The sequence below is a fragment of the Podarcis bocagei genome (genome assembly GCF_964188305.1).
Source record: "Podarcis bocagei genome assembly, chromosome: 5".
NCBI lineage: Eukaryota > Metazoa > Chordata > Lepidosauria > Squamata > Lacertidae > Podarcis > Podarcis bocagei.
Window position 1 is genome coordinate 75,664,252 of NC_138129.1, and position 27,797 is coordinate 75,692,048.

General features: G+C 44.0%; 1 protein-coding gene and 2 long non-coding RNA genes across 9 annotated transcripts in view; 1 reads left to right on the plus strand and 2 right to left on the minus strand.

The window, feature by feature from the left end:
- Nucleotides 1-10,904, minus strand: part of TGFBR3 (transforming growth factor beta receptor 3) — a 140,712-nt gene extending 129,808 nt beyond the window's left edge. Inside the window, exon 1 of the mRNA XM_081194006.1 lies at nt 10,771-10,904. The gene's annotated coding sequence lies outside the window, so the exon portion shown is untranslated. The remainder of the gene's footprint in view (nt 1-10,770) is intronic.
- Nucleotides 1-23,594, plus strand: part of LOC308586929 — a 138,139-nt gene extending 114,545 nt beyond the window's left edge. The window contains exons 1-4 of one of the 7 annotated variants that reach the window (XR_014008138.1): nt 11,941-12,248; nt 13,857-13,978; nt 15,423-15,492; nt 23,395-23,594. This is a non-coding gene — a long non-coding RNA (uncharacterized lncRNA). Of the gene's footprint in view, nt 1-11,930; nt 13,979-14,609; nt 15,493-16,370; nt 16,456-22,931; nt 23,288-23,394 lie in introns of those variants that run through there. The other 6 variants (XR_014008139.1, XR_014008137.1, XR_014008140.1 and 3 more) reach the window with 6 other exon arrangements.
- The window catches only part of LOC308586948, a 562,568-nt gene that overhangs the window by 237,419 nt on the left and 297,352 nt on the right, over nt 1-27,797 (minus strand). The gene's annotated exons all lie outside the window — the stretch shown is intronic.

The following is a 27,797-nucleotide window of genomic DNA, read 5'->3' on the forward strand; positions in this document are numbered from 1 at the left end:
CTGCCCTGTTGCCTGCATGGCTGGCAGAGAAGTGGTGCCAGCATCAGCACCAATTTCCCATGAGATCTCAGCGAAATCTCACAAGATCTTGTGGTGGACACGAGAACTTGCTGGGAATCGGCACAAGCAGTGGAAGTGGGAGGGCAGGGCGACACTTCCTGCCCCAGTCACCTGGTGAGCTAACAGGAATATTCAACTTTTTTCAACCTGAGACTGACCTTTAATCCAAACATTAGAGGAATGAGTTTGATGTTAAAGCCACTGGTTTGATTCACTTCAGGTCAGGTAGCAAGTCCTAACCTTCTGGTTGAAGAAGAAAGAGCTGGAAGGCCAGACTAGAAGGCAAACTTCATGTGTAGCTAGGACATTTCAAAATGCTAGGAGGAACATCCGCTTTCCCTCATTGCTATTCTTCCAACACATTACATAGACATCCTTACATAACAGCTCAGGGATGGTTTTGCTGTTGGGGAAAAACCTGACTCAATGACAATAAAGATATTATTATTATTATAAGGAGTATGACACAGCCTGTCACAGATGTGCTGTCAGGTTTGGTGCAAACAGATGCAAACTAGTAGTCATTCTCTCCAACTTAAATGGAACATACCATTAAATATTTAAATAAATATGTAGGCTTGGCGCAAGCCGCCCCACTATTGCATGAAAGGGTGGCTAGAAGAGAAACTGGGTTGCACACAACTAAGTGCTGACCAGAACAGATCTACTGAAATTAATTGCCCTAACTTGGTAGAGTTCATTAATTTTAATGTTTTATACAATGCAATAAGAAGAATGATACACACACACATCCCTCTACACTTTGTTTCCTATTTCGCTGAAGCAACTTGAAGTTTTGTCTAAAAATCATGAACAGAAAAAGGTTCACATTATTTCCAACTACACCTGCCTGCTACAAATTGCACTACCCTTTTATTTGATGTGGCTCAGACCATGACTGTACACACCTAAATTCGTTAATCACCGAATCCCAGATGCCTTATACTGTATTTAGAATATAAGAATACACAGCAAAGGATCTGGATAGCCATCACCTTGTGAATAACAAAATCAGCAAAGTCATAGCAGCGGGATACAGTTTACTGCTGTTTCTTCCTGGGGTGAAAAGGTCCTTTTTAAGGCATTGCCTCCTAACGGTTGATGTAATTAGCTTTCAGAGATAATAAAAACTCCTAAGATTGTTTAAATAAAGCTTCACTGGGAAACTCCCTATCAGAAAACAAACCATTTTAATCTCTACCAGATTGAAATCAGAAAGGAGGCCAGGTTGCTATAGGAATAAAAAGGCAGTAGTGCAAAGGCTCACACAAAGGAAGTTCACAGATGAGGATGAGACATGTGAATTGGGTTGGGCTTTTTTTTTTTTTTTTTGCAACTTGAATTAGTTTTGAACATGAGCACTGGCAAGATGTGCTGAACGTTAGCATTTGCAAAACACACAAATGTTAGAGGTTTGTTTATGGAACCGAAACATAGTCCTTTCATGCCTGTAACAAATAAAACTGCACTTTATTTCTGTGATTAAGAAGAAGACACTCAACAATAAGATCAAGCGAACCAACTTTCAATACAGGTTATAACCCAGACGCTAAATGCACATAAGTGAATTAGGAAACTTCTCCCACACATGTGGAAAAGCCTTTTAAGCACAACACCTCTAAAACAATGAGTCAAAAGGTGCTTCCTCTGCATAGAAGTCCCTCCTCCATCTAACTATGCTTTGAGCTAATCATTTACAGGCCTGGAAGTGAAACAGGCGCTTTGACAGCAAGAAAAGGAAAAGGGGGAGGATGCTTTTATCAAAGGTCACCCAGAAAGAGGGTTGAAAGGTCTTGCCATCCAAGAAAGAAGGGGAATCCCAAGACAGGAGCTGAAGACCTCCTAGAGTCTCTGCATGAGAACGTCTTTAACAAAAACTTGCCACGGAACTTACAGACCCTCCAAGTGCCCCTATTTTCCAGGGACAGTCCTGGATTTACAGAAGCCATCTAGGTTTCTAATTTGATCCTGGAATGTCCCACTTTTCCTTCGGACATCCCTATTTTCATCAGAGAAATGTTGGAGAGTATGGAGTTATGTGATTCCCCCCCCCCCGAGTCAAGAAGATAAGTAACTGTACAACCTTTAGAAGACATCTGAAGGGAGCCCTGTATATGGAAGTTTGTTTATGTTTAATGTTTTATTATGTTTTTATATACAGTGGTACCTCGGGTTACATACGCTTCAGGTTACATACGCTTCAGCTTACAGACTCTGCTAACCCAGAAATAGTACCTCGGGTTAAGAACTTTGCTTCAGGATGAGAACAGAAATTGTGCTCCGGCGGCGCAGCAGCAGTGGGAGGCCCCATTAGCTAAAGTGGTGCTTCAGGTTAAGAACAGTTTCAGGTTAAGAACGGACCTCCGGAACGAATTAAGTAAAAACCCGAGGTACCACTATATGTTGAAAGCTTGTTGTTGTTGCTGCTGTTATTCTACAAAATATAAGTGAATCAGAATGAGAGAAAAGGGCACTTAGAGCCTCAGAATACAAATACTAAACTATTAGTATGAGGAAGTAGCTTTCTTTTTTGCCTTGCAGGTCCAGTGAGAAGGGCCAACCAAGTCGGATCTGCATCATCTGCATCTGCATTCAGAGTTAACCGCAGCGCCTAAGATCTAAACTAACTAGCACAGAAGAAGCCTACATGGTGCCCTTTAAATGTTGTGGATTACATCTCTCATCATTCATTAACTTGCATGGCCAATAGCAAAATTATCTGGAGGACACTATGCTGGATACCCCTGAACTAGCAAGTTAGCTGCTGTTAGTGCTTTCCCCTGATGGCTAAACCATCAGCTTAAATCAGGGGCGGGGACCCTTTTTAGTGCAAGGTGGTGGGTGAGTCCAGAGGTGATAGCGTGGGGGGGGGGGACAATTAATGTTATTTCTACCTTCGTACAATACACTAATTTCTACATGCAGTCACACATCCTTTTCTATCCTCAATCTAGGAAAGTGAGATGCACTATCAGACTTTAAGGGCATATTCCAGTCAGGCAAACATACTTGAGTACAAAGCAAGGCTAGAGGAGGGTGTGGCCTGGGAAGAATTGCTAGGGTCCAGTTAAGAGAGGATTCCTGAGGTACCCCATCCCTGTATTACATGGATACTCCCATAGGCAAGCTGTGTCCTCTCCTCTTGGCTGCTCTGCATGTGTCCTAAAGGTCCTATAGATCTCTGGACACAGATCTTGAATATGTGAACTTTGCCTTCATAGTGATTCACTTGTCTCCGTCTAACCACCACCCCAACAGCCACTGGCTTCAATGGGAAAAGCATTTGCAGTATCAAGCCTTCACTAAATCTACACAGCTGCGATGAAATCAGCCAAAGTAAACTCATAGCCAAAACCTCCTCTGTCGTGACTTAACAGTGAGGCACAGCCTCTCAGAAATGCAATTTTTAAAAGAAAGGGAAAAAGAAAACTAGCTTGATGCAGATCATGACCTTCAGATAAGCTATTCTCTTGCAATCTAAACAGGTCTCCTTCAAGGTCTGGCATAGCAAATTTAATCTCAAATTCTTATCACTAAACCATCCTTGCATGCAGAAACTGAGAAACTGGTCTGGGCCATCTGCTTAAGCTTTAGTTCAATGCTTCCGATTGAAAATGACGTTTATCAGAGTGGAAACCTTTTGCCTTTGAAAAAATACATATGCTGTTGAGATGAAGTGTTCCCACAATGTATATGAAGAACTGCAACTGGCATTAATAGTCTACGTATAGTTGAAGGTTAGGAGTTTTTTGCTTATACCGCAAAAAGTTCAGCACAATAACCTTCTAAATGATTAATAAGGGACTTTGCGTACAGCTACACTAGGAGGATACGCACTGCTTTCGGCTGCAATGCATAGATTTTAAAACTTGATGCTCCCAAAGAGAAAATAACGGCATTTTTGATGGAAAGAGACCAAGAAACTGATCCAAAGGTAATCCCCAAAGTGCCTTCAGCATTGTGCTGCTTTTCAGTCCACTGAAGCTATAAAAGAGCTAATTGCACTTAAGTCATCATACCATTGAATGATGGCCACTACAGAGGCACTATGGTAGGGAGGCAAATGTTTTTCCAATCTGTGGTCCCCATAGGTGGTAGGCCATATTCAAGCCCACACAGACACACACGCATTAACCCACAATGATCTGAAGCCACACATATAAACCCACTCAACAACTCCAAGGGAAAAGCTGCTACTTGAAACACATTTCACATAGGCCAGAATACCCAATTTAGCGACAATGACACTCTCCTTGTCTCCTCACACAATCCAGCCTTTGCACTGCCCATCAACCATGCATTTTGGACTGCTAAATGTTTTCACAATCCCCCCATTCTTGCAAAGGGATGCTGCCCATACACATGCTCTCATACACATGCAGCTGTTTTTAAAGAAGTGAAGAAGCAGTGCAAGGCTGCCTCTCTAAACGTTGCTCTGTCATTCAAGGACAGTTTTTTCCCTAAGCCAAGAGTGAAACTGATCTGACTAGAATCTCGTTGCCATTCAGTCTTCTCAGTTTCGACAGCCCCTTGACTTGCCAGGCTAGAAGAATCAACTGCAATTAGGATAGGAATGCACAAGCATTTCTTCCCACAGTGACTCTCTTCCCTCCCATTCCATTTCTACAGATATCAAGCTACAAGTGCTGGATCAGCGCTAGTGTCATTGTACAAAATTAAGGGGGAAGCTGTTCCAAGTGCTCTTCAGAAATAACTGCCTGCCTGTACCCAGAACCCTCAACATATGTGGGGGGGGGGGAGTTCCCTGAATTAATGTGCAATAGATCTATACTATTTCAAATCTCTAGGGAATCAGTCCTCACACTGCCTTGCTAGCACATTTTAAAGGTGTAGACCAGGTTTGGTATGTCTGTGGTCCTCCATATATTAAACTACATATCCCATTTTCTCTTACCATTGACCATATTGGCTGGAAGCTGGTGTCCATAACATCTGGAGAAGAAGAAAGTTCTTCACCCCTGGGCTACTCTGACTACCAGGGGCTTTCTAGGTTTCAGACAAAGGTGTCTCTCAGCACCTGTTACCTAAGAAACTTTAAACTGGAGGTTCTCAGGATGAAGCCTGAGATCTTACACATGCAAAATATGTGATCTACAACTGTGCTGTACCCCTCCCATTCTAATAACAGAGAATAATAAATAAATAATCAAAGAGAACAACAATCATCGTCAAAGCGGATCACAAAAACTATGTTTTCTAGAACATCAGTATTTTATAGTCAAAACAACAGCCAAGGAAGGGTAGGAGGTCAGGATAGATCTATATGACAAATGATTACTAGTGACACATACCCACATTTAAAGTCAACATCATGTCAGTTCAATAACACTTGATGAACAGAACTGTGGCATTTGGAGATTATTGTCCTTTTTTAGTAAGCACCATTTGTAGTTTTGAAGATTTACAACACTAGTTAAAATCGTGTGGAATTTTAAACTACATTCAGCAGGGTCTTGAGAGTCTATCACAGAAATCTGGTGGAAAATGTGCTGGCTTTATTACTAGGCACAGACGTAAAACATGTTCTGAAAGGAAGAGGTGAGCTACTCTTGGAAGATGGAGAGGCAAAAATTCCCTCTGGCCCACTACACTCTATGGCTGGATCATGCCAAAATCAGATCAACCCCTCCCAGTTGATACAAGAATAAGGTTGTGTGCAACTTGTAACTAGTGTCTATTATGAGTGCAAGGAATTAACTCTCATTCTACAACTCTTAGATAATGGGAGTTGTAGTCCAACGACATCTAGTAGGCCGGCCCCAGATTGAGGAAGGCTGGGAACAGACAATGCTAGGCTAGATTGGGAAATAGTCTGATCTGGTGAAAAGCAGCTTTCTATGTTTCCAATCCAATTTAGCTTTTCCAGGTGTCAAGACCTTTGTTGAACTATATCAAAAATATTTGAATAGAGATCTCATTACCCCTCTGGTTACTTGATTAAAAGCAATTTCATAATAGGTTGTTAGGTTGATTTTCAGAATCAAAGCAGAGTGGAAATAATGGATTCAGCACTCCTACCTTGCTCTTCTATCAAGGCATCCAGAGCCACAATCCTGTACTTAACTATTTTTTTTTAAAAAAAATGAGTTTGCTACCTTTATTTAGTCCCCCCAAATAACACTTGATACCTTTTAGATAATATGCAGTCGATTTAGTAATAAGCTCACAGTGTTAGCTGTTCTTTACATCTTTTAAAAATTTTAAAAACTCTGTAACATTTTAATTGCAAAAAATATCTATGGGAAAACAAAAGTATTTCTTTGGCTAGCTCCCATTTAACGTGTCTGTTGCCAGGCATTCAGTTCCTTGCTGTGGCAAAGATTGCTTCTGTTCCACAATTATGGTGCCTCAGTCTTAAAGCAGCTGAGAAATTAAAGCCAATAAATTGCTGGCTTACAGTGCAATCCTATGCATGTATGCTCAGAAGCAAGCCCCTTTGTGTTTAATGGTGCTTACACAAAATAAAGTAGGTATAGGTTTACAGCCTTACAGCCCTTGCAAAACAGAAAGTTGTAGCAAAGGATCTTCATCTTTGAACTTGCATTCCCCAGTTGGTCACTAGAGCACAAGGATAGTGACCTTTAGGGCATGCTGCAAAGTTTATCTTTTCTCCCAGGCTTTCTCTGGGAAAAATGGACTTTCTCTCAATCCCAAACTGCACATCTGCGTGCTTTTTAAAAAGCAGATTTGCCACAATCCCATCCAAGCTCTGGGGTAGAGGCTCAATTTTAACATCAAACGGGATGCAGTGGTGAGCCCAATGTTAAATTCCCTGCTCGTGGGCCATGTTGGCTGGGCTGGGGTTCAACAACAAACATCTGGAGGACACAAAGTTTCAGAAGGCTCCCTAATGTGCAGGCAGAGGTCTTTGCCACTACCTACCTGGTTATTACAATAATTATGTTAACTGGAGGGGCCAGGGACCGAATGTTAAACCTTCTTTATGCACAAAGCCAAAGTCAGGATCCAACCCTGCCGAGACCTCAACCCCCAATGTCTCCTCAATTGATAAGCAAGGAAGCAGGACCCTCCAGAATGTCTCCATACCACCAATGATCCTGAGGAACCATTGGACCTGGAAACCCTTACTCCAGACTGAAGATCTCCCCACCAGCTGCCTGGGTTCCTGGCGTGCTCTCAGACCTCCCCTGTGACCACAAGAGCAGATGAGATGATGAGCCATGAAAGAACTCTTAAGAGTGGCTACCAAAGGAGCTTGCTAGCTATCTGTAAGGCTATTCAGGAGGCGGAAGCACAAGGAAACTCCTCTGTGGATCAGCACCTGACAGGAAGGAGGTGGAGCCTCCAGGTCTATATATAAGCTCCCAATCTGAGCTGCTTCATTGCTGAAGCAATAGCTTCAAGCTCCAGCCTTCCTGACCTGGGGAAGTGGGCCACTATGTGCTCTTCCACTGAGTCACAATCCCTCCCAACTAAAATAAATAAATACCATTGATTGCATTGTCTTCTTAGAGGACACACATTGCGTACAAGATACAACCAGCAGCATAAAAATTTCAGGGATCGGTCCTGATATATTGGACGTGGACCTTCTACACACGAAGTCGTATCACCAAGCTACAGCCCTTACCCATCTTTAAGCATCACACTGAACACTGCTTTCTTTAGGCGTCATAAAAACCAACCTAACTATCATTTCCATCCAAACATTTACAATCTGACCCCATGCACATTTACTCAAAAGTCAACTCCCACTGACTTTAATAACACTAGGACAGCACAGTTGATATGCATAGTAACTGTGACAGTATGATATTCACTTTGGCATTGAAAGCAGCTGCACTGATGCTGATGTGAATGTTCAGGGGTCTGTTGAGTTGCACTATTATATTTAACAGATGCTAATAGGATTGCTTTGTAGGGATAAGTGTGACATGGTGAGAACAGCTACCATGAATCAGGTTTTCACTGTCAGACAGCTGAAATGTACTCGCTCTTCTCACCTTAACTAGAAGGAAACTTGGCTTGCTGTTCCTCACTGCATGAATGTATGTTGAGAGAGTTAGAGTGGAAATAATGCTGCTTAATAGTAAAAAGTAGGAACGGGGGATATCATGGCATACACATAGTTGTGCCAATGTCTGTTGCTGAAGCCTTAAAGTACAGTACACAGAATTCAGTCCCATTGTTTCCAAGAGGACTTACATACAGTTAATGTGTGCACAGGACTGCTTCATATTTAGTTCAATGCGGCTTACTGAGTAAGCCCCATTAAACACAATGTGACTTAATTCTGAGTAGACATACATGGGATGATTCTGTTAATGATTTTGACACACGCCATTCCTAAGCATTTTTAACTGGCACAAACACCACAGAAAATTTTGTTACTGGAGTTTTTCAGCTTTGTTTTATAAAGGAAAGTAAAGGGCATTTAGATGTTGTGCACTAAAATCAGGCTACAAAGAATGATTGAAACATAGTGATCTGGTTCACATTCAGGGAAGAGTTGGTAATGATTTGACTGTAACTACAAACTTCTTCAACTTCAGTGAAGTTGCAAAAGATCCCAAGGGGGCAGCAAAAAAGTATGATTGTTGAACCTACATTTAGGAGTCAAGTAATAATACAACCTACTTGACTCTGATTCAAGAGTACTAACTGTCAAATCAATTTAAGTTTTGTTTTTGTTTTAAACAGGAAAACAGTGATTCCCTCTTATGCACACTTCATGACAAAGAAATGGGCTAAAGTGAGGGACAGCCTTTTAAAGAATCAGCTGGTTAAATACAGAACACTCAACAACCATACATTGGCTACAAACTTTTGATAGAAACAGTCCAGACATGCAAAGCTGTATTAACTTAAAGTGTTATCCTTCTGCATTGAAAGATGTAGCCACAAGAATGAAACAGCAATAATCAAAAGGATATAATTTTGTACAACTCGTCCAAACGACATATTATGCTGGTTGTTGCTCTGTCCAATTCAGTCAATACCACAAAACCACAAATGGCAAACACTCGAAAATTCATAAACCAAACTTGCTCTTGCCGTCCTGGAATGACACTGCCTGGCAGCCCAGCTGTATGCAAGTTTACTACAAATAACTCACTGTATTCAGTGGATATTACTCCCAAGTAAGTGAACATGAGATTGAGAGTGTAACTTTCTTGACCACACTCATTTAAATGCCAATATACTAGTGCTCCCAGGAGAGTTAAAAGACATGTCCAATTGTCCAATCCTATGCAAGTTTACCCAAAAGCAAGCCCCAGCAAGTTCAACTAGGCTTATTCTCAAGTAGGTGTGCAGCCTAAGTTTCCGTCCATCCAGAGCTCTTCAATAGTATTCATCCACTTGATTTAATTTATTCCTGGTCCACACCCACAACACAAAGTTTACAAGCCTTCCTGGGGTCACACAAAAAGCCTGCAACAAGCTGTGAACAAAACTCACCTAACACTGTGCTTTAAGAAGTAAAGAAAATGCAGTATTACGCTAAGATATTTTGGCTACACCATTTAAAAACAGTGATGTATTGCTGTTATATGGGAGTATGGTCCCAGAAACTTTTTATCAAAATGTAAACACAGCAAGAGCAGCATAGTTCAGATGCTTCACAAATCAAAAGGGAAATCATAGCCAAAAACTCAGAAGCATAATAGTAGCAGTTGCGCAATAGTAAACAACACAAAGAACGCCCTAAGAACTGCTTTGGGCACGTGCCTGAATGCACAACTGCACAGAATCAAAAAGCCAAATTTTAAAAATGAAACGATGTAAAAGATCAACTTCCATCACAGAGACAGACAATTTCCTACTGTGAACTTCGCCCAAAAGCTCCCACTGAGTCGATGCACATTGGGGGGGGGGCAGAGGAGTTTATTTTAAAAGTATTCTTGCTGCTTTCATGAAAGACCATGCTGCAGATTGTGAAAGGGGACTGACTGATCTGATATGTTGCGCGCACACACGCCGGTTTTTACTTTTTATTTCATTTTGTTTGTCGGATCTCTAACTGGATTTGCGATGGCTTTTAGCTAAATCCAATAGTGTGTCGCTGTTGTCTTTTCTTACAGATTTATTTTCATGAAAGATTTTCTTGACTCTCAAAAGCGCATGCCTTGTCTTTCTTTTTCAGGTTGCACGGTCTTTCTGTTGTTGTCGTGTGTGTGTTTTTTAGGACGCACGATCTTTCTGTTGTTGTTGCTGTTTGTTGTCTCCCTCGGATCTCCAATCCTGCAAGACTTCCTGCGCCAAGGAAGCGACTCCTCTCGGCGTATAAAAAGTCGCCTCGCATAAACCAAAACCGTTTGCTCCTCTCAGAAACGAACCTAATATGAAACTGCCCCACTCGTGAGGGTTTTTCCGATTTTGTTCCCATTTTTTTAAAAAAATCCACCCCTGCTACCATGACATGTTTCCCACGAGGGTGGAAACACAAAACGTGACTTTTCTTCGCGGGAGGATTTCCTCGTCTTATGCTGTTCTCGGGAGGGAGAAGAGACGGAGGTTGGCCGGCTTCTTCCGAGGGGTTTCAGGTCTTCGGGACGGGCTGAAGGAGGTGGGTTCGTGGGCCGAAGCGGACACACCGCGCGGCTCAAAAACGTCTCTATCCCGGGATTGCCCCGCATTTGCGTCCACACGGCGCCGCTGCCTCCCTGCCCCCCCCCAGCCGTGCCCCACACTCTTCCCACAAACACCCCCCACACGTCGGGCCCCTACCTTGCAAATAACCGAAGCTCTCCTCTCGGAGCACGATGCCCCTTTTCTCCCGGCTCTGCCTCCCCTTCAGTCCGGAGGAAGCGGCGGAGAAGACTCTCCGATGAAGCCTCTCTGAGGAGAGCCGGAGGAACGGACGGGAGTGGCGCGCGGCCCCGCCGCTCAGAGCAGAGAAGGCTTCCCATTGGGCGGAGGGGCGGGGGCAGGGCTCGCGGGGGACACGCCCCTCTCGCTCTTTCTCCCCCTTCGCGCGCCTCGGCGGGTCATTCAGTCCCCTTCGGGGAGCCCCGGAGGGTGGACGGGGTAATGGTACACTCTCAATGGTGTTTCCTCACGACCTCCAGATTATTAATTTTTTTGGGGGGGATGGGGTCCGCGTGGCGGAAGGAAACGTGGGAAGACCCGGGTCTTTCGGCTTGGGGCTGCGTCTCCGCCGCTACTCCCTCCCTCTCTTCCCGGGTCTTGGCTGTTTAAAAACACGTTGTGCAATATGTATTACAGCTCAGTCTTCCTAAATCCGGACAGTTTCCCTAGCCGTTCCCAGCGGGAACCTCTCTAGGTTAAAAGTTGCCGCCGGACAAGTCGGATTTATCACTTTCTCCAACTCAAAACTTCTGAAAGTAGTCATTGCAACATTTGCACCTTTTTCCCACCAGGGCATGTCCAGCTGGTGCAGAATTCCGCTGCCAGGTTTCAGTAGAGTTGCCATATTTCAAAACGTAAAAACCAGGATACTGAAGGAGGTGAGGACAGGTGACCCCACCTAGGCCCGAAGTCACCCCCCCCCCAAAGCAGGCTCAAAGCTTTTCAAAATCACCCCAAAAGTTGTTTTTAGAAAACCCCCAAAATTGTTGAGATATATTTTTTCTTACCAAAACGCCAAATTGACTTGCCTAAGATCCAGGACAAAGAGCCACATTTCAGAAATTCCCCCCAGGCGTCATTTCTGCCTTTTAAGGAACTCAACAAAATTGTTGAGATTTTTTTTTTGGTGGGTGGGAGTTGCTGAAATTGTTGAGAATTTAAGGAAACCACAAAAATTGTGGAGCTTTTTTTTTAGGGAACCACAAAAATTGTGGAGCTTTGTGGAAACCAACAAATTTCTTCAGCTTTAAAAAAAAAATCTCTTCTCTTTACACCGACTGCCCCATCCCCCTCCCCCCCAAGGAAATATTCCGCCAGCGATCCAACTCATTCCTGACCAGTGAATTTAAGACTGGTTCTTGGTGGCTTCCTGCATAGCCCAATCCTATGTATGTCTATTCAGAAGCAAACCTCACTTAAGTTCAAGAGAACTTGCTAGAAAGGCGGTTTAGGATTGCAGCTTTAAAGTCAACACTGCATTCCTGCAGGATTCAATGGGATTTTCATCCTAACTGTGTTGCATAACTGCTACTCCCCCAGACAGGAACAGCACGCAACAAAAGATTAAAATCATTAACAGCTGGATCGTACATGACAATGCAGAACCGAGACTGCAAGTATTTAAACATGATTTATTCTTTGCATCCCCACCACCTCCACCACGTTAAGATTTCTCCAGTTGCAATAGGGACAGTTAGTTACTCCCAGTAAAGAACAAAGTGAATCACCCCCTTGTTTCTGTTACAAATCCCCGCTCTGACTTTTCTCTTTATTTTAATTCAGTTTTTTAAATTTTAAATCTAATACAACTTATATTCCTGGAACCTTTCCACATAATAAATCCAATCTTCCACAACCCTTTCTCATGAAACGGTGTCTCTCACCTCTTCCCATCTTGCCACCCTTTCAGAGCCCCAACCTCATGATGCCCAAATCCCAAAAGACACAATTGAATTGACAAATACGGTAGATAAAAGGAGTAGAGTGATAGGACAGAGGATGGTGGAAGACAGGATTTCCTGCTCCCCCCGCCCTGAGATTCTCCATCAGGTGCTCCGGGTAGTCCTTAGAATGCCTAACCCATTAACTTTTACACCCAAAAGTATTCAATGCGACCCTGATATAATATGAACTTAAAATATAATACTGACAATCAACCTGTACAATAAAGCAGGGATGGGAAACCTCAGGGCAGATGGCTAAATGCAGCCTTCCCAGCCTCTCTCCCTGGCCCTCAAAACCCATTGGCTGAAAATGCATCCTTGAAATCTGTTAATGTGATTCGCTTGGAAGGTAGGAAGGGGTGTGGAAACTAGCCTATATTACAAAGGTAACATTGACATTAGGTCTTCCACTTTTGCCTCTGGCCCTGCCCACCATTGAGTTGTGGCCCTCGGAAGGCTGCCCCAAAGGGAATGCGGCCCTCATGCTGAATGGCAGAAGCATGCCTGCCCCAACTTGAATGGCAGAAGCATGCCTGCTGTGCTCCTTTGCATTCTGCCATAGAAGCTTGCCTCCCTGTGTGTCCCAATTTAACCAGTGTTAAAGTAAAGGAAAAGGGACCACTGACCATTGGGTCCAGTCGTGGATGACTCTGGGGTTGCGGCGCTCATCTCACTTTATTGGCCGAGGGAGCCGACGTACAGCTTCCGGGTCATGTGGCCAGCATGACTAAGCCGCTTCCGGCGAACCAGAGCAGCGCACGGAAACGCCGTTTACCTTCCCACTAGAGTGGTACCTATTTATCTACTTGCACTTCGACGTGCTTTCGAACTGCTAGGTTGGCAGGAGCTGGGTCCGAGCAATGGGAGCCCACCCCATCGCGGGGTTTCGAACCGCCAACCTCGGCAAGTCCTAGGTTCTGTGGTTTAACCCACAGCGCCACTCGCATCCCTAATTTATCCAGTTGTTATTGCATCCCAATTTATCCAGCATTAAGCAGTTCTCATTATCCCCTCCCCAAGACCAGGAAACTCCTGGCCACTTTCTTAGGCAGAGTTTTGAAGGAACAGATGCCAGGAGCAAGACCATTTGTTCCTTGCACTTTTTTAATCTCACCTTTCCTCCAAAACTGCTCAAGGTGGCATAACCTAGTTTTCTTCCTCCCCGTTTTATCTTCACTACAACCCTGTGAGGTAGGTTAGGCAGAGGCCATGACAAGCCTAAGGTCACCTAGTTGACTGAGTGGGGATTTGAACCCTGAGCCTTTGTCTCCCGTGTCCTAGTGCGACACTCTAATGACGACACCACACTGGCCCTAGCTCTGGAAGAAGAATATGACATTAAAATCTCACTAGGAGGAAATTAACTCAGAACAGCAGTTGCTGCCGAATAGTCTCAAAATCAAGTACGTATAAAAGCCAAATTCCTGGGGAGGCTCCTGTTTCTAATCAATTCTATGCTGACTCATCTTAAGTGAATGACTCACTGCTCCTATTTTGTAGCAATGAAGGAGTAAATGAATGGACGTCGTCTAGCAGTTAGAACTTGAGCTGCCAAGCAGAACTCCCAGATTGGGTAGAGAGCCTTTTTCCGGTGTAATAATGCACAAAGTCTCAGGCATGCCATGCACAGCCCAATCCTGTGGCTATTTATATGGAAGTAAGGTCCAAACTATGGTACATGTTACATTGGAGCTCTGCGTTTGGGCTGCCCAACATAATTTTATTTTTAAATTAAGAGTCTCCCCACCCTTATCAGGTCCATGGTACAGAGGGGGGTCCAACCTTACCCCCCATGCCTTTGCTCTAATCCAGACCCCCCCCTTAAATGCTTTTATTAGGGTTTCAATATTCCCCAAAGTGAAAAGTGTTGAGCGTTTTGGGGCTTTGGCCTGGATCTTAGGCAAGTCAGTTGAAAAATTGTGAGTTGTTTTTTTTAGCGTTTCTATAAAAAAAAAGCTCATCAACTTTCTGGGTGTCCTGGTTTTTACTTTTTGAAAAATGGCAACCCTAGTTCTGAATCAGGATCAACTTCATTTATGGCTGATGTTGAGAGAGACAGTGTGGTAGAATAACCAGGCTGCTTCGATTTGGCTTGGCTTTGTTTTGGAATATCTGTACAGAACGATCATTTCAGGGGGAAGAGATTCTGATGTAGCCAAAACAGCAGCACCTGCAAACAAGAGGGAAGGTGTCAGCGGGCTTGGGGAAACACCAAGGTTTGAAGGAGTACAAAATTGTCTTCAGTTTAGGGAGGGAACTAGGCTGGGGAACTCCTCACAAAGCACAGTGAAAACTGAGTGTACACTATGGCCATGGAAAAGTGAGTGACTGAGCAGGGGAGTGAAAATGGAATGGAATTGCAGAATCGTAGCATTGGAAGGGACCACCAGGGCCATCTAGTCCAACCCCCTGCAATACAGGGATCTTTTGCTCAAGGCAGGACTCGAACGCACGACCCTGAGATTAAGAGTCTCAGGCTCTGCTATCAGGAATCAGGCATGACTGGCTGTAACCCTAAGCAGAACTGATGCAGGTTCCACTTACCTATATCCCAATATTTCCCATTCATTTCGCGTCTCCTGTTCTGCGGAATCAGCAGGGGAGCATCATCCCAGATTCATACTTCTAAACTCTTAGGTAAATCTGTGGCAAGGAATACCATATAGCAGGCATGTGCTCAGGGTGTGATTTGTGAATAAAACAAGCCCAAGCAAGAATGCTGCCAGAACGAGGGTCGGGCACAAGTTGGGGCCAATCTCTCTCAACTTTCTGTTTTAAACTTGCTGGAACGTTCTGCATGTTGCAGCGTGCCACCGCTCTGCCTTATCACTGCTCTGCTACTTTTAGGATGCATAATCTTTCTGTGTGACCAGAGAGGTGTGGGAGAGGAACGTCCCTAGAACTTAAAGTGAAAAGGGTAAGCTGCAGCTGTATCTGCACATTTAAACGTTAAACATTTTCTAGCCTCTAGGACCGTAATCCGAGAGTGTAAGCCCATTGAAGGAAATTGGATGATACTCAGAAATCTGATTTGAATTTAAATACTAATTCCTCTGTGTGTGTGTGCCCAAATGGAGCCTGCTGACAATACCATTGCTTTTTCTTCTATAGAAAAATCCTGTAAAGGATTTCTGATCAAAATGCAAAAATGATGATCCAGGCATATTTTTATTCCATGCTTTTGTGAGTTGTAAAACTGCTATAGCTTTTGGCTGGAGCAATTAATAAAGGTCACCTGTGCTTACCTTAATTCAATTGGGGTTTGTGGCTGCTCCATTTCGGGAATTTTGTGGGATTAGCTTTATTTGTGCATCAGGGCACAGAACCCAGAGGATGGGAACACAGTTTGCTGGCTTGAAATAGACATCACTTCCATTTCTGTGTCCTAACTGTTACTCACAAAATTCCTGGAAAAGATCCAAGTGCTTGTTGAGAGTAAAGTCACAACTCGAAGTTTTTCCATTAATTCGAAACTTGGGATGCCCCAGGTTACTGGAGGCTTCTTGGAATACACAGTGATGGCTGGTGCCAATTGGGAATGGGCAGCAGGCCAGGAGGCCAACAGCAGGTGGCGCTAGAGCCAATGACAGATAGAGCAAACTAATTTAAGTTTTATCCTCATCCTCCATCTTTCTTTTCTTCAAATGCTTTCTCTGGGGAAACCCACTGTTTGCTTGATGTTTGTTCCATTCAGCCATAAACAGTGGATTTTCCCTGGGGAAAGTAGTGGACGCGTGTCTGGAAATCATGGGATAATAATTAATAATAATAATAATAATAATTTATCATTTATACCCCACCCATCTGGCTGGGTTTCCCTGGAGCTAAGGGACTAAGGAGCAGGAGCAAGGTGACAGGCAGTGCTGCCCCCTAGACTAAGGTAAAGGGTAAAGGGACCCCTGACCATTAGGTCCAGTCGTGACCGACTCTGGGGTTGCGGCGCTCATCTCGCTTTATTGGCCAAGGGAGCCGGCGTACAGCTTCCAGGTCATGTGGCCAGCATGACTAAGCCGCTTCTGGCGAACCAGAGCAGCGCACGGAAACGCTGTTTACCTTCCTGCCGGAGCGGTACCTATTTATCTACTTGCACTTTGACGTGCTTTTGAACTGCTAGGTGGGCAGGAGCTGGGACCAAACAACAGGAGCTCACCCCGTCGTGGGGATTCGAACCGCTGACCTTCTGATCAGCAAGTCCTAGGCTTTGTGGTTTAACCCACAGCACCACCCGTGTCCCTCACCCCCTAGACTAGTTGCAAGTAAAAAAAAATCAGGCAGGTGGGGGGCAGGCTGAGATGGATGTTGATGGGGCAATGCCCCATTTGTCTTAATGGTCCAGGCTTCACTGGGAATATGTGATATTTGTGTTCATTTCCAAATATATAGGTTGAGCCTAGGTGGAAACACGGCTTCCAGACTCTAACAGACAGCTAAAGTCCACTGTTCTGGCATCAGATCTCCAGGGAGACACAGTGGGCACCCGAAGATCTCTACTCAACTCAGTTTGTTGCTGTTGATGTGTCTCATTCAAACAGCAATCTTCTTAGTTTCCTCTCTCACACAGTTACCTTCCTGCACCCAACCCACACCGCCTACTAGAAGGTATTGGAAAGTGGATGAGTCACTTCATTGAATTATCACTTAATCCTCTTGGACCTTCTTAGGTTTTCCGTGAAAACCTGCCTCCTAAATATCAGGACCATCAACATGTTTTTGGGTCAAATTTAAGGTCCTGCAAACACCATACATTTAATGTACTTTTATAGCACATGATTTTCCTCCCCCTCAAAGAATCCTGGGAACTGTAGTTGATCCTTCCTAGCACCTTTAACAAGCTACAGTTCCTGGAATCCTTTTGGAGGGGGGGGGAGTCATGTTTGGGGAATCAAAACTGGATTGTGAACTTTAGCACGGCAGCCTTAATGTGTGTGCCAAAGTGATCAGGTCTGAGACAGCCCCAGAATCTTTATTTGCAAGGGGATGGAAAACAACCATTAAAGTTCAAAAGCTCTATTTCCTAACCAAACTCTTACATAGCTAGGGCATCCTCTCTCTTATGGAGAGCTTATGGCATGGTTTGCAGGAACAGGGCAGTAAGCAATTTTTGGTGATTCCCCATCCCACTTAAATCTGCTCTAGGGGGTTGGGAGGGTGGTTGCAGGCGAAATCACTGACATTGCTTCCTTTAATGGTCCACTAACAGAAGCCATACCACTAGCTGAGCTGTACTATTGGACACAACCCATTGGGACCTACTTCTATAGTCTTAAAATCAGCAGTTTTAGTTATCTTGTGAATTTTATTTTAGGTGTGTCTCTGCCAGAAATTCTTATGCCACAATTGTTTTTATGATATAAAAACTATGTTATTGGGCAGCCAATATAAATATAAATTTAAATATAAATATAAATACTGTATAGGCAAGTGAATAAATATGCCAATATATAAATACTTGTGTTGGAATGATCATTTTGCAAATGATTAATGAGTTAAAAAGCAGGTGGTTAGTCAATTACAAATTATCTAATTGCTTGACAGACTCAGTAGTCATGAGACAGTTGCTAGATATTGTTTTTATAATATAAACAGCTGCTCAAGTAAAGGTACAGTTTGGTACTATTCTCAATTCTTATTTTCAGTTGAAGCTCATTTCTAGGAATGAAATAGTTCTTTCTTAGCATGAATGAGTCTCTCCCATGACCTCCTCACCTTTTAAAAAAATGCTTTTGCCGTCTGAAATTAGTAAGGCTATGCAATAGATATAGATATGGTATTTCACATACGATCAGTTCTGATTTATGGCATTTGCACGGGAGAGTGACATCACTGAAAAGAGAAATATGCACTCGGAAGAGGCTCCCCAAGAAACAAATTAAATGCTCATTGGGGAAGCTGAGCACATTTTGAAACTGGTGCACTTCTCAAGTTCACCTTTAACTAATGAACATGTTCTCACACAAAGCCGCCTGTCATAAGTGAGATTAACTGAGAATACTTTAGAATGCCACTATTTCGCTGGAATTCATAGCATGACAGCGGAACAATTCCTTCCTTTTATATAATGCCTTTCATTAAATGTCAAAGAGCCGATGTTGGAAGAAATTGGGACGGCAGTGGGAGGGGGGGGCATGGGCAATAAGAAGAGAGCCGGAGAGATGGATTTATATTCTCATTGCTACTGATCTTAAAAGGTGCAAATGAGTTCCACAAATGAGCAACATCAGCCTGGGAAAGAAAAACTCCCTGAGGAATTCATCCTGAAAGAAAAAAGCAATGAAATAAAGGAAAGAGCTTTGCATAATTTTGTTCTGTATGAACTCGGAATCTGACAAGTTGCTGACCACATGCAAATGACTTCGGCTCTGATGTCGTTTTTTGAGTGCACACATGAATCACATCGAAAATCAGCACTCCAGCTTATTTATTATCAGGGATATAAAGTCATCCGTTTCATCAGTAGAGCTAAAAGGTAAAGGACCCCTGGATGGTTAAGTCCAGTCAAAGGGTTTGCGGTGCTCATCTCGCTTTCAGGTCAAGGGAGCCGGCGTTTGTCCACAGACAGCTTTCTGGGTCATGTGGCCAGCATGACTAAACAGCTTCTGGCGCAATGGGACACCGTGACGGAAACCAGAGTGCACGGAAATGCCGTCTGCCTTCCCACCACAGTGGTATCTATTTATCTACTCGCGCTGGTGTGCTTTCGAATTGCTAGGTTGGCAGAAGCTGGGACAAAGCAACAGGACCTCATCCCGTCATGCGGATTCAAACCGCCAACCTTCCGATCGGCAAGCCCAAGAGGCTCAGTGGTTTAGACCACAGCGCCACCCGCCTCTCTGAGTAGTATGCTATATGGAAGAAGGCAGATTTTTGTGACGTATCTCATGGCAAACTAGAATGTCTGTGTGAATCTAGACCTGACCTTTAGATGTTTCAGCATAAGCAGCAAAGGGACAAAATAATAACCTTTCCAGCTCTCTGTTGTGTTGTGGACAAATGCCGGCTCCATCGGCCTAAAAGCAAGCTGAGCACTGCAAAACCATAGTTGCCTTTGACTGGACTTAACCGTCCAGGGGTCCTTTACTTTTTTTTTGTTTTTTAAACTACAGTGGTACCTCGGGTTACATACACTTCAGGTTACATACGCTTCAGGTTACAGACACCGCTAGCCCAGAAATAGTGCTTCCGGTTAAGAACTTTGCTTCAGGATCAGAACAGAAATTGTGCTCCAGCAGCGCGGCGGCAGCAGCAGGCCCCATTAGCTAAAGGGGTGCTTCAGGTTAAGAACAGTTTCAGGTTAAGAACGGACTTCCGGGACGAATTAAGTACTTAACCCGAGGTACCACTGTACTCAGAGACAGCCACAGAGGCACACTTTGCCACGTTTCCACTGTTGAAGAAGCCGAAAACAGCCAGCAGCCTAACCTTTGCCAACATGGTACCCTCTAAATGTTTTGGACTACAAAGCCCATCATCCCTGACTATTAAACAGGTTAGCTGGGGATGATGGGAATTATAGTTCAAAACCCTGGGGGAGGGGGGACAGGACCAGATTGACAAAGACCACACTGGCTCAACAGAGTATTTATAATACAGAAATGTTCAATTTTAGTATGTTTTTTCTTGAGGTAGTTTACAACAGAAATCAAACAAAAAACCCCAATAAAAATCAAACCAGAATATATTGCTGCATACATTAATATACCTAAATACATAATATGTGCCACTTTATTTAAAGTAGTCCCACTCATGTCAACTGCGAAAGTATATATCCCGGCATGAAGACATTTTGTTCAGCTATTTTTAACGTGGTTTGTTTCCAAGTGTGAAGTGCTCGCTGACATTTCTGTGAAGGGTGCGAAATAAATGTTAAGTGCTTATTAAAGTATTTCAGTGGGTCTACCGTAGAGTAAACTATTTGAGACCTTTGCAACAACTGAAAGGAATGAGGATAAAAGATAACACACAGGATGATAACGGAGGACAAAAATTAGATTAAAACAAAAAGCAAGTTGACCAGGTTCCTACTTTACAGAGTACAGTCCCCTATTTGAAGGACTGGCCAAGGATGATTTTCTGATTGAATGCATCATCTAGGTTAGGCGTGGGGAACAATTGGCCATCCAGATGTTGTTCAACTACATAACCTCCATCAGCCCCAGCAAGCAGGGCCAATGGCCAGGGATGATGGGAGTTGTAGTACAGCAAAGGTTCCTCACCCCACACAAGCTCCAGCTGGAGGGCAGTCTAAAGACCAAAATTTAAAATAAAATAAGAAAGTAAGAGTCTTTAAATTGCCCATTAGCAGGCAGCTCCTGAAAAGCAGACTGTGCAAGCAGATAAGTTTACCCAAGCAGTACAGTGGTACCTTGGGTTAAGTACTTAATTCATTCCGGAGGTCCGTTCTTAACCTGAAACTGTTCTTAACCTGAAGCACCACTTTAGCTAATGGGGCCTCCTGCTGCTGCTGCACCACCGGAGCACAATTTCTGTTCTCATCCTGAAGCAAAGTTCTTAACCTGAGGTAATATTTCTGGGTTAGCGGAGTCTGTAACCTGAAGCATATGTAACCTGAAGCATATGTAACCCGAGGTACCACTGTATTCCCAACCATGGTAAGATATTTCTGTTTTATTTCTAGATTTCTGTTTTAAATCAGAGGTGGGGAAGCGGTGGCCCTCTAGTGTATTATTGTTTGTTGTTGTTGGTTTCTATTGATTTATTGGGTATTTTTGATGCTCGTATAGTATATTTTGTTTTTTAACGCTTGATGCTTTGCTGTGTTTTTATAATTGTTGTAAGCCACCCAGAGTGGCTGGGGAAACCCAGCAAGATGGGTGGGATTTAAATCAAAAAAATCATCACCATCATTATTATTAGTTGTTGTCGTTGTTGGACTACAACTCCCACATGCCCGACCCTTTGCTGATGGAGACTGTCAATGGTGTTTTTCCACAGACACCATTTCCCCTCACTCCTTTGGCTTCTAGGAGGGTAACCAAGAGGCAGGATGATCTGACAGGCCTAGGAGCCTCCTTTGATGAATCCTACTATGTATCTTTTAGGAACACGCAATACGAGAGATTGGGCCAGCTACCCTAAGGTGGCGTAGCGTAGTTTGCCAGTACCCAGGGAGGCCACACACACTGTGTGGGGGGGGGGTGAATGGAGCCTTCCATGCCAGCCCAGCCCTTGCCGTCAACGCTGCCAGAATGCACCCCCCCCCCAAACAAAGCCAAGTGTGGCCGCGCCGACACATCCCTTGGATCACCGCAACCTCGCATAGCAGCTCAGGGCTGGCAGGATGGCATGAGAAGGAGGCTTTGTGAGGCTGGGATCAAAGGGCGCATGGCTGTGGCATCCCTTTTCATGCTGCCCTGCCAGTCCTGCTTTGCGAGGCTGGGATATGATCTGAATTACAGTATTCGCCCGGCAAAACATTAAGATCGGATCCCAGCCTCACAAAGTGGCACAGGGCTGGCAAGGGCGGTGTGAGGAGCCAAATATGGAGTGCCCCCTAAAACAAATGTGCACGGGGCCCCACTGCCGTGCTATGTGTGTCCCCCCCCTCAAGGATGCTGTCTTGTAGCCAGTTTTGAGGAAAGATTCAGCTGCCACTTCAGTTGGTTTCTGTCATGGGGAAGGAGAGAACCATCTGTGTCCAGGGCAGCTGTTTACCAGCTCCATCTGGTACGTAGGCTGAGACCCTACCTGCCCGCGGACTGTCTCGCCAGAGTGGTGCATGCTCTGGTTATCTCCCGCTTGGACTACTGCAATGCACTCTACATGGGGCTACCTTTGAAGGTGACCCGGAAACTACAACTAATCCAGAATGCAGCAGCTAGACTGGTGACTGGGGGCGGCCGCCGAGACCATATAACACCGGTCTTGAAAGACCTACATTGGCTCCCAGTACGTTACCGAGCACAATTCAAAGTGTTGGTGCGGATCTTTAAAGCCCTAAATGGCCTCGGTCCAGTATATCTGAAGGAGCATCTCCACCCCCATCGTTCTACCTGGACACTGAGGTCCAGCACCGAGGGCCTTCTGGCGGTTCCCTCACTACGAGAAGCCAAGTTACAGGGAACCAGGCAAGAGGGCCTTCTCGGTAGTGGCGCCCTCCCACCAGATGTCAAAGAGAACAACAACTACCAGACTTTTAGAAGACATCTGAAGGCAGCCCTGTTTAGGGAAGCTTTTAATGTTTGATGTAGCACAGTATTTTAATATTTTTTTTGGAAGCCGCCCAGAGTGGCTGGGGATGCCCAGCCAGATGGGCGGGGTATAAATAAATTGTTGTTGTTGTTGTTGTTGTTGTTGTTGTTGTTGTTGTTGTTGTTGTTGTTGTTGTTGTTGTTGTCATCTTGACTTTCACCTCAAGCAGCAAAAAGTCTTGGGTCAGCCAACATCAGGCAGGCAGACACACATTCTTCCTTGCAATGCTTTCAATGAAATCATCCCCATTCTCCCGACACTGTAGTTGATGTCTAAAAAAAGAGAGAGAGATCTGGGAAGTGGGACTAGCAGGGGAGGAGCAGGTTTTTGCAAGATGCTACAAGCCTGCTTTCTCATCACCGAAAGCCTCACCCAACTTGTTCCAAACTTTAAACATGCTCCAGTCTTCTACAGGTTTTTATCAAAATGATAATTAACTGAAACTGTCAACTCTACAACAGATATGATGAGAATGTCCCGTGGAACGAGTTGTATCGCCTTTGGTGAACGAATTTTAATGCAATTTGTTCCTACCTCAAGTTGTATGCGTCAAAGGTTAAAAGTTCTGCTCGGCTGATTAATGCCTTATGTTGGATATTTATTTTTCCAGGGAATCTATGTGAGTTCATCATCCTGGGGATTATGATTTCCTTCTCGAACAGGCTGATGATCAACGCTAAAGGGGGAGATCGCTGAGAATGCATCATATCAGCTTTCAGCGTCATTGGGAGAGGCTTCGGGGAATCACAGCGCACAACAATATACAATATGTAACATATTATTACCTATTAAATGCCTGGTGTCAGACTATTTCTTGTGTGTGCTGTTTGGTTTGGTTCATGATTGCTATATAGAACATTTTATATCTCAACGTCTATGGGGACATTAAATTTCATTTGTTCTTGGTAGTGGGCTAGGAAAGGGCTCATAAAGCCTAAGCATATAGAATTACAGTTGCGGAAGACGTAAAGTATTTTCCTAATAAGTGTTTTTTGTTAAACTAGCTCACAAGGAATTTAAGAGAAACATTGGGCCGAAATGCTTCCCAGGGTATAAGCCCCATTGAACTCTTGAGATTTAGCTCTGCTATTTAGGATTTCTCTCATTTAGGATGCACACAATCTCTTTCTCTTCTCATAATGAATGAGTCATGGATGTTTTTATCATCAGGAGGGCCTGTTATTTTCCACACCTTCAATTCCTCAGTGTGGATTTTGCAGTGGGGAGCAAAGACACAGGTCCTGGTCATGGAAACAGTTTGTAGACGGCTGCCACTCAGAAATAATTTTACCGGCTTGAATTGTACCCTTTCTGTATCTCTGCGTGGAAGATGACGAGTGGAGGTTGATGATGACACGAAACAGGACCTTTTCAGTGGCTGCACCAACATTGCGGAAAATCTTGCCTCCACGAAGCAATGATAATAGCTATAGACAAGTGTGGCTTGTAGGGACATCATGGGTTATAGTCAACTGGGGACGCAGGTGGTGCTGTGATCTAAACCACTGAGCCTCTTGGGCTTGCTGATCGGAAGGTCAGTGGTTCGAAACCCCGCGACGGGGTGAGCTCCCGTTTCTCTGTCCCAGCTCCTGCCAACCTAGCAGTTTGAAAGCACGACAGTAGAAGTAGATAAATAGGTACCGCTGCGGCAAGAAGATAAACAGCGTTTCCATGCACTGTGGCACTCGTCACAGTGTCCTGTTGCACCAGAAGTGGTTTAGTCATGCTGGCCACATGACCCAGAAAAGCTGTCTGTGGACAAACACCAACTCCCTCGGCCTGAAATTGAGATGAGCGCCACAACCCCATAGTCGCCTTTGACTGGACTTAACCGTCCAGGGGTCCTTTACCTTTACATTTTTTTCCCTATAGTCAACTAACAGTTTCTCAGAGTAGACCCAATGAATTTAATGGCCTGTTAATGAAATCACGGGTTGTATTCAAGCAACTGAGGCCCATTCATTTCAACAGGTCTATCTACACCAGGCATAGGCAAACTCGGCCCTCCAGATGTTTTGGGACTACAACTCCCATCATCCCTAGTTAACAGGACTAGTGTTCAGGGATTATGGGAACTGTAGTCCCAAAACATCTGGAGGGCCGAGTTTGCCTATGCCTGATCTACACAGAGTAAAGGTTCACTGAATGAAACTTCGTGGTATTGTATTTTTATGCTGCAAACCGCCCTGTGGTGAAGAGTGGCATGCAAATTTAATAAATAACAATAATAATTAATAATAACAGGCAAGTTCTGTGATGGATACTATTACATACAATTCCCAGAGAGGTGTGTGTGTGAAATGTAAGGTCCAAATAGCTATTTTCTGGTACATCAATTATTTTTACCCAGGATTTGGGCCTGAACACTTAGATTATTTATAAGTAAAAGGTGCAGGGGGGATGTGTTTGTGTTTATATATGCACACAACTGCAAGAGTTGCTCCCAGAGATGGTTTTCAGTTTACATGTTGATCATGAGTGGGAAGACAGAAACCACTATTGCAGTATATCTAGAATGGCGGAACCACATTTTAAATACATTCATAATAGGCATATGTGACTGTGCAAGCAGGTGAGCGGTCGAGTGTGTTATTACATGAGAATATTAAAGAGTGGAAAGGAGCAGGGCTTTCTAAACACTTTTATTAGCTCTGTATCTATAATATACTTCATTTTTATAACAGTTCACTCGTCTTTGCATTTCCAGGTCTTTTATATTTATTGCTTAGACTGGGATTTAGGTAGTGATAAATCTGCCATTCCTATTAAAACTGATGTGTTCTGCTTTGAGTTCATGGGTTAAGGCGGATGATAAATTGATTTTAAAAAAGTTTAGAAGATAAAAAAAAAGTTTAGAAGGTGTTGCTCAAGTATCTCCTTACAGAAGTCAAATCCCACAAACATGGTCAAGTATCACAAATATCCAAAAATGAAACTCACTGGTTCTTACCATTTTCTGCAACTAAACATGTATACATGGGATATTTACACATTTGGTATACTTGTGCTTTTATAGTGGTGTGTATACACACACACACACACACACATATATATATAATGCAAACATAAATATTATTTTAAAAGAAAACCACTCGGAACCAAATTACCCACATCGTCCCTCCGGCAGACCAACAGCTCTAGTAAAAAACAACAACTAGGTAGCAGCAGAGAAATGCCAGATACAAGCAATATATGTTTTGAGGACGGCATCTGCATCAACTACAGTAGGCTTGCAAGTTATGCAGGGATTACATTCTGGGGATCGTGCCTAAAGCTAAAATCACGTATAAAGTGGTACCTCGGGTTACATACGCTTCAGGTTACATACTTCGCTAACCCACAAATAGTACCTCGGGTTAAGAACTTTGCTTCAGGATGAGAACAGAAATCGTGCAGCAGCGGCGCGGCATCAGCGGGAGGCCCCATTAGCTAAAGTGGTGCTTCAGGTTAAGAACAGTTTCAGGTTAAGTACGGACCTCCGGAACGAATTAAGTACTTAACCCGAGGTACCACTGTACTTAAAACCCAAGTCATCTTCCCCAAACCCTGCCCTTTTCCTTCCCTCCCTCTTTCTTTCTTTCTTTCTTTCTTTCTTTCTTTCTTTCTTTCTTTCTATTGTCACACACATAAAGCTGAATGTGCACAAATTAAATGCATGCAAGTTGCAGGCTCTCCATACTTCAAGCAGCACATTTCCTAGGGTCAATGTCTTCATTTTGTTTTGGATAATTCTGGACAGGCAAATGAAGTACCTCTTCGCAGAGCACACAGATAAACAATGGAATTCGCTCTCACCGGATGTTAAACGGCTTTAAAAGAGGATTAGACAAACTCACGGAAAATAAATCTACCAGTGGCTACTTCCCATGATAGCTATTCTCTGTCTCTACTGCTGGAGGCAGTACTCCTCCAAATACCAGTTACTGTGAATCGCAAGCGAGGTGAGTCCTCTTGCACTCAGGTTCCGCTTATGGGCTTCCCATTGGTGTGTTTGGCTCCTTTTAAGAATAAGACGTTGGATTAGATGAGTCTCTGGCCTGATCCAGCAGTGCTTTCCTTACATTCTTATTTACAGAGCCTTGCCGTCCCAGAGCCTGTGAAGGCAGACTGAAAGCTAGGAAACACAGTTGGCTGTTAACTATTTTTATTAGGTTGGCACAACTCGTGCACATGCCGTGAAACGATTTGACGCCTTTCCAACTTTTTCCTTCCTAAGTGCTTTACTTGGTGCTCGGTAGGAAATGTACACGGCGTGCTTCTCCAAGCTGATTTGCGTGGCATTTAGGGTTAGGGAATTCTAGAAATAAACTGGCTTCAAATAGATTGCCCTAAGAAATGGACCACAAAATCATCGGTGTGAAAAGCCTCAAGTAGGAGTTCAGCTTCCTGCTTTCCACCAGGAGAAATTAGGCACGGAAAGGGGAAAGCCAAAGATTTTTTGAATGTCTTTCAGCTTTTTTTACTTCCATACTAAATCCCAAAATGCCAGATATATTGATGAGTGTTCATATTCTTAGGAGTTTGGGGTGGGAAGCAGGCTGTATGCCTTAAAGGTAAAGGTAAAGGGACCCCTGACCATTAGGTCCAGTCGTGACCGACTCTGGGGTTGCGGCGCTCATCTCATTTTATTGGCCGAGGGAGCCGACGTTTGTAGGCAGACAGTTTTTCCAGGTCATGTGGCCAGCATGACTAAGCCGCTTCTGGCAAACCAGAGCAGCACACGGAAACACCGTTTACCTTCCTGCCGGAGCAGTACCTATTTATCTACTTGCACTTTGACGTGCTTTCGAACTGCTAGGTTGGCAGGAGCAGGGACCAAGCAACGGGAGCTCACCCCGTCGCGGGGATTTGAACCACCAACCTTCTGATCGGCAAGCCCTAGGTTCTGTGGTTTAACCCACAGCGCCACCCGCGCCCCGCGTTGTTATGAGTTTGGGGTGGGAGGCAGGCTGTATGCTTTAGCTCCCTTCTAATTCCTGGATTCAGCATGGATTCAATTCCTGAATTGCCAGG